Raw genomic sequence first — 6,987 nt, forward strand, 5'->3', positions numbered from 1 at the left:
AGAACATGGCGGCTTCAGCCGATGAAACTAGCGTTAGCGTGGCTATCGAGCAAGTTTTATCGTAATTATAGAGTATTTCTTCACTGAAAGAAGAGCAAAACACTGCTCTGGAGGCTTTTCTCAGAGGAAAATATGTTTTTGCTCTTCTCCCGGTTTCAGCAAGAGTAGCCTGGCTTGTGGTTGTGTTTTCGTCATCGGTCTGTTAGTACGTCATATGCTTCGTTGATCTGATTGGTTTATCATAGGCCAATCAGCTAACCAGTATTTTCGCCCCTTCCCAAAATTACTTCAACAGAAGGTTTCCAGATGGATATGCAGAGCAAATCCATCTGGCGGAGTCAGTTTAACCTTTTTGGGCACCTAGACAAAAATATCTGACATTTAATGTATAAGCAGGTGTAGTTTTCAGCATTTTATGTTGTTCCTGTCCCAAATTCACAGCTAACCGTGGCAGCAGGAGTTAAGGTAAAATAAAGAAGGCCTACAGGAGAATCCTAACCCTGTGGCAAAGACGCTAATATTCAATTCAGAAAGAGTCCTTTGTTTTTCTTTTGTTCATTCTGTGTTTGCGAGGCTTTATTGCCTGATTTATTCATGGATCAGGAAACAATAAAATAAAATAAATTTAGACAAAGATGAGTAAAACAGCATCAAAGTTTAAAAAAAAACCTCAGACAGCATGGAGAACTTCTCACTGAGACCTCTAACAGATTACAACAACGTCTGGCAGCATGGAGGGAAAAAAAGAGAAATGAGAGATGACACAAGATATTTCAACAATGCTGTATATAATAGGAATAAAAAAGGATAGTTTTCTCTTTGTTTTCCTCTGCTAAAAAGCCATAAACATATCTTTCTTCTATTGTATTGACGTTATTGATGCAAATATGCTGCTGCTGTTTTTAGAGTTGAATCTTTGTGTTCAGATTTAACTTACTTTAGCAGCAGGGGACCTTCCATATTTAGAAACACTCTACAATAGAGAAGTGCAATTAGAGTGCATTTTCACAACAGCTTTGTGATGCAGTTGCTCTGTTGTTACAATAACAGTATGGTGCCACTGCTCAGGAATAGTTAAACCTTTAAAGCTGCATTTAAACTTTTCATTTGCTTTAATTCTCCACTGCAAATAAGCAGCAGCTGTCCCATCACTCAGCGGCGCAGCCTGAAGCCTCTCTCTCTCTGTCTTTGAACGCGTCCCCCGTCCCGCCCCTCTTGTGCACCAGCTCCCTCTGGTTATTTATACAGAGGAATGTGCCTGGCCTCAGATTTTTGTGATGTTAGCAAGCTAACGTCTCTCCTGTCACACTGCAAGACATCACAGATAATTTTAGCTGAACCCCCCCCCAATGATTCCAAGCACTGAGCGCTTGCCTGATGATCAGGGAATGGACACAACTCAAAGAATCCATACTAGCTGCAGCTTTCTGCAGCTAGAACATTGTTTTAATTTGAAGAAATACTTTATATTTTTTGCATTTTACTGTGCTCGATGCTAAAGGAGAAGGTGTGACATGCAGGTTTATTTCTATGCTATGAATTTATAAGTACCTATAGCAGGTTCTTCAGCTTGTTCCTTATTTTCTATAGCGTTTGTTGGAAAACAAAAGGGTAAAATGAAATTTTTTACAACAGTTTTGGCAGAAATATAATAAAATAAGTTAACGCAGCCCACGGTTTAGTACATTAAAGCACCAATTCCAAGTCTTGCCGCTATTTCCTGAGAGAAAGCAGGATTTTGGGCTGTTTGAAGGCTGAAAAAATGGCATGAACCTGAGGGGAGCAAGGAGAGCTTAGCTAAGTGACTGATGGGTGTTTCTGAGGAAAACTGCTCATCAGAAGCCTGTGAGGTGATTAGGCTGTTGGGCATGAGCTATATTTGGAGCTTTAGACGTAGTCACTGAGTGTGATCACGACTCCTGTCCAATGCGGCCGCGTGTTTGCCCTGCCGTGTTATCCTCCTCCTGGATGGTGAGTGAACAGGTGGGACCTTAACTGTGGAAATCCCCTACATCGGCCTGTTGATGCAATAAGTGAATAAACAAGTACTGATTGACTTTCATTATAAAATAAATCCCAGTTTATTGTGACCATTACGGCTGTTCAGATTAGTCAGAGTCATGTTATGCTACGAATATTCGCAGAGAAAAGGGAATTTTATAAATGTACAGCTGTTGATGAAACTGAGAGAAAAGGCAATAAGGAAAGTGATAGCGATAGTTATGTCCCAGTTAGTTCCTGTTCCACCTGTTCCACTTGTTTTCCTTCTTACACATTTCTTTTGTTACAGGTGTTTTAGATCATTATTTTTAAAAATAAAATTTCTCCATACTACTTGTTAAAACATGATTAAACCACTTTTTTGTTGTCAGAATCAGCAGTATAAGCAGGTAGGCTTAAATACCTAAATATGAAACAAGTCATCCCAAGATCTACAAAAGTTCAGTAGCTTTTAAAATCAGTCTGGAAAGATTTACTTTTTTTACTTGCTGTAGTTTCTTTCATTTAAACCAGGAAAGCAACAGTTATCATAGTATTTGTCCCAATATATAGACTATTTTAGTCATTGTTGGTTCTAGACTGGTGCTGGTCACTGTTCAGTTCAATTCAGTTTATTTATATAGCACCAATTCACAACACAAGCCATCTCAAGGCACGTTACAGTTCACCAGATCATCCAGATAAATTGATTCAAAGTTTTCTATCTAAGGAAAACCAGTTGATTGCATCGACTCACTGACTCAAAGGCAATCCCTCACACTAAGCATGCTTGTAGCGATAGTGGAGAGGAAAAACTCCCTTTTAACAGGAAGAAACCTCCAGCAGAACCAGGCTCAGTGTGAGCGGCCGTCTGCTGAGGCCGACTGGGGTTCAAGGAGACAGAAGCAGAGACACAAAAGGCAACTGTAAAAGGCGGCCCCATCCAGGAAACACACAGCCAGGCAGACGACCTGTGAGCCAGCTCCCATGTCAGAGGATGAAGAGAGCACATCCAGCCAGTCACAGTCAGAGAAACAGGACTACACTGGAAAAACAGGCAGAGCTCCACAGCTGATATTTCTCTCCAGGATGGTGTCACAGCCAAATAGGAACAGACCACATAAAGCTACTATGAGAAAAAGCAGAGAGAGCAGAACGTTAGAAATTGAAAAGATAAGATGACATAGACAGATTCTGCAGAATGGGAGAGTAGATATAGAATGAAGCAGAATAACGAAGTAGGGGTCCCTATGTCTTCCAGAAGTCTAAGCCTATAGCAGCATAACTATAGAGATAGCTCACAATACAATAAGAAAACACATTTGCATTGTCTTATTTCAAGTGCATATTATCGAATTATCTTACTTTAAGAGTAAAAACACTGATTCTATTGGCAAACTATCTCATTTACCTACTCAAATCAAGGCTAAATACACTTAATTTATGAAATTTTTACTTATTTCTATATCATGTTTCCATGTTAGCAAACATTGGATGGTATTCAAGTAAAGCCTTTTAAATACAATTGCTTTTGTATTACTTTGGTATTATATATTCCGATAATCAGAAACTTTTGAGCATGACAAAAAAAATACAAAAAATACAAAAAGGTATGTAAATGAATAACATTTTGAATCAGAACTGTATAGTTGTAGAGTTTGAATTTTTATGCTGCTCAGGAAAGGACAAAACTTCCTGTAGAATTTTAACTTTGGGCTACAAGTTTGAAACAACCAGGCTGTGATCTCTGCAGCTCCCGACCGTAGTTGTGGGACAGCTGGAGGGTAACAGTCTCAAAGCTGTAGTCCTGCTCATACTTCTTGCTCATAGCTGTAGGCAATCGTCTCTGTTGTAGTCAAAAACTAACATCCCATCCCCCGGGAGAACTCTAACCCAAGCCCCCTCCCCACCTCAGCAGCACAATTTCACCTTCACACACACTCCGTCACAAATCCACACACTCCTGCTGACAAATGGACCATCAGCCAATTTCACAGACTGGAGTAGTAGTTAGTGGCTCTATATATAAGTGTTTTGTTTTGTTCTTTTCTACAAGCTTTTTTAAATTTCCCCTCTAACCCAGGAGTCTCTGCAAAAGTTTGTAATAGTTTCATAATGACAATGCAGATTCTTGCTTCTTGATTCTGCATCCCTTTTTAAAGTTCTGTAGAAGACAGGGACAATGTTAGGGCTGGGTATCATCTAGGCTGAGCCAATTCGATATGATTCTTGATACATAGCTCACAATACAATACGATTCTCGATATACCTCACCTTGATTTAATTTGACTCCGATATCGATATATATTACTTTCACATTAATGCCCAGTCATTCAATCAACAAAACCAGCCAAATATTAAGAACACTGATATATTGAGAAGAAAATAAACTACATTTGGCTCATTGCATTCCAAAGCACTTGAGATGCAACATACGAGTTAGCTCCGCTTTGATGGCCATATTAGCTACATTGTCTGCGACAATGGCTGCTGTACCGCATTCATCCAGTGCCTTTTTCAGTAACTCTGTAATGTTGGTGCCCAAATGGCTCTCATGCACGACTCGGGTTTGTAAAACCAACGCGTTCCGCTCCCCTTCCTGGGTAATGGAATTACATGTAATTGTCAAGTATGATTCGGTGGCTCAAGATGTCAAACCATCGCATGTAAGGGCAACTCTTGTAGCTGGACTTAGTGAAGTTTTGACACGTTCTTTAATTTCTTCATACTTCAGCTATGTCAGTAATATAGGAACGGGTTGGAATAACATAAGGTGGCTCCAGAGTATTTACCGTATAGCGAAAGCCTCTATTTTCAACCACGCAGTAAGGATGCAAATCCAGGCAAAAAAGAAAAATGCACCAGCGAGTCTTTGAGCTTAATGGCACGGGGTGAGGAAGATGGACTCTTATATGTGGTGTTGTCCAGACTCATTTGCTTCAGGTCTTCAGGTCTCTGTTGCATCTTTGGTGCTGCTAGCTTATCAACATGGTGTCTTTGTAGTGAGCCCACAGGTTGGTTGTGCTTTCAGTATAGCGTATTGCACCATTACACTGCCTGCATATTGCCTTTGTTTTGTCAAGTCCTTGGCTCTTTTCACTGGCTTTAAAACCAAATGCCCAAATGTCTGGTTTTAGGGACGAAGGTGCTTCTAAAATCCAATTGGCCATTCCTCATATTCGTCTTACCTGCATATCCTCGTTGTGAAGAGTAATGGCACACTGTAATAACGCCCCCTAGGGCTCTGGAGGTATATTGAAAGCCAGAATATTGACATTAAGTAGTTTTTAAAAACATCTAGATTAATCTTTGTACTGATTTTTTCATGCACAGCCCAAGACAATATTTTCCCTTTTCCATTAGTGCCAACTCTGGACGATTCACTACAAATCGATTTGCCTTTTCTAACTTTGAATTACCGTAGTAACCGTAATGTGGATTCATTACTATTTTTAGATCCTGTTTGCTTGTGGTTCCAAAATGCAGCTTCAGAGGACTGTTGACCATGAAATTAACTCTCGCATTTAACCCATCCCTTTGTAGAGCAGCGGGCTGCCATTGTACAGCGCCCGGGGAGCAGTGTGGGGTTAACGGGTTTTTGCCCAGGGACCCAGAGTTGCAGTCTGTGGGAGTGGGGCTTGAAATGTGAACATCTGGATTGCAATCTCAATGCCCTAAGCACTAGGCCATCACTCCCCGATACTAATTACAATAATTTAAGGCTGAGCTTGTTTTATATATATATATATATATATACTGTATATATATAGAAGCTAACAGTAGGTAACCTTAGTTTATTTTTACATGTGCTGTAGCTCATATCCTTCCATTTAATACCGCACAATTTCTCATTACTCTCCTCTACATGTCCAGAGTTTTTGCTGCTTGCTGCCCACAGCGTTCCTTGGTCAGACTAATCTGTAGTTGTAAGCTTACTCTGACTAAGCGGTAAAATGTTGGACTGTTGTACCTTGCTATTAAAGATCACTCCCCAACCAAGATACTACTCTGTCATGATAGAAAATTAATGTTTTAGTTGTAGACCAATGGACCAGTGAAACAGCTCTTTACTCCCACATGATTTATTAGGAAATGGGACTTTGATAACTCAGTTTATCTTTGGAGGAAAGGGAAATGCTTTTAATAGTCTTCCACAAGATTTTCTTTGGGAGATGCAGTGCACCAGGTGCAGAAGTTGTTTCTAAAGGAACTAATCACGGAAACTAAAGATGCAAGTCAATTCTGGGGCATTTTGAGATGAAAATCTGATTTATTTTTAAAGATCCACGCTATCTGAAGGTAGGCACCTTGAAAAAGGTTGAAGTGGAGAAATCTCAATCTGAAGATCAAGAAAATGTTATCAATAATTGACAGAAAAAAAAACAAGGCTTACCTCAGCAGGCTTTTTCAAATTAGGCGGCGAGTTTTTAAGCACCATTAGCTCATGGTACTTCCGTGCACAGAGCTTGTTGCATATTAGATAGGAATTATTTTTGAATCCAACTATTTTAAATATTTCTTCTAAGTAGGGCCACGGGTGTACAAATGTTTTATGCTCTTCTTGGCCAACAACCAGCTCAGTCCACCTGGCTTTTTTAGGATATCTTCCCTCTTTTCCTCTGCTTCCTACATGCTGAAGTGTAATGTGAATACGATCCGTCTAAGGTCCTGGTCAGACGAACAGCGCATAAATCAAAAGGGTATCAGAATTTTAAAAGATTACTCTTCGGGTCCAGTCACAATCAATATTTTTTCCCGGATGCAGCGGTTGTTATAAGTTGCTGTTTCAACACAAACGTGAGAAATTGTGATTAAAAATGTGTAATGACAGTACTTTTTAAAATGCAAGGAGTGGGAAATAGAGTTAATTGCAAAAAATAGCAAAGCTGCTTCAGCCGCGCGTCAGTACTAACTGGTACAAGCAGCAAAAATGAAGCAGCAGATGCGATTTTGCTGCTTTTGCTGCGTGAACGTAGCATAACTGCACAAAGATTGCCACTGTGCTAC

The 6,987-nt window shown here is 39.9% G+C and overlaps 1 protein-coding gene across 2 annotated transcripts in view; it reads left to right on the plus strand.

Annotated features, from left to right (window-relative positions):
- LOC107092716 (striated muscle preferentially expressed protein kinase-like) overlaps nt 1-6,987 on the plus strand; it is a 57,459-nt gene that overhangs the window by 3,594 nt on the left and 46,878 nt on the right. The gene's annotated exons all lie outside the window — the stretch shown is intronic.

Source organism: Cyprinodon variegatus, unplaced genomic scaffold (genome assembly GCF_000732505.1).
Source record: "Cyprinodon variegatus isolate N-32 unplaced genomic scaffold, C_variegatus-1.0 Scaffold391, whole genome shotgun sequence".
NCBI classification, from domain to species: domain Eukaryota; kingdom Metazoa; phylum Chordata; class Actinopteri; order Cyprinodontiformes; family Cyprinodontidae; genus Cyprinodon; species Cyprinodon variegatus.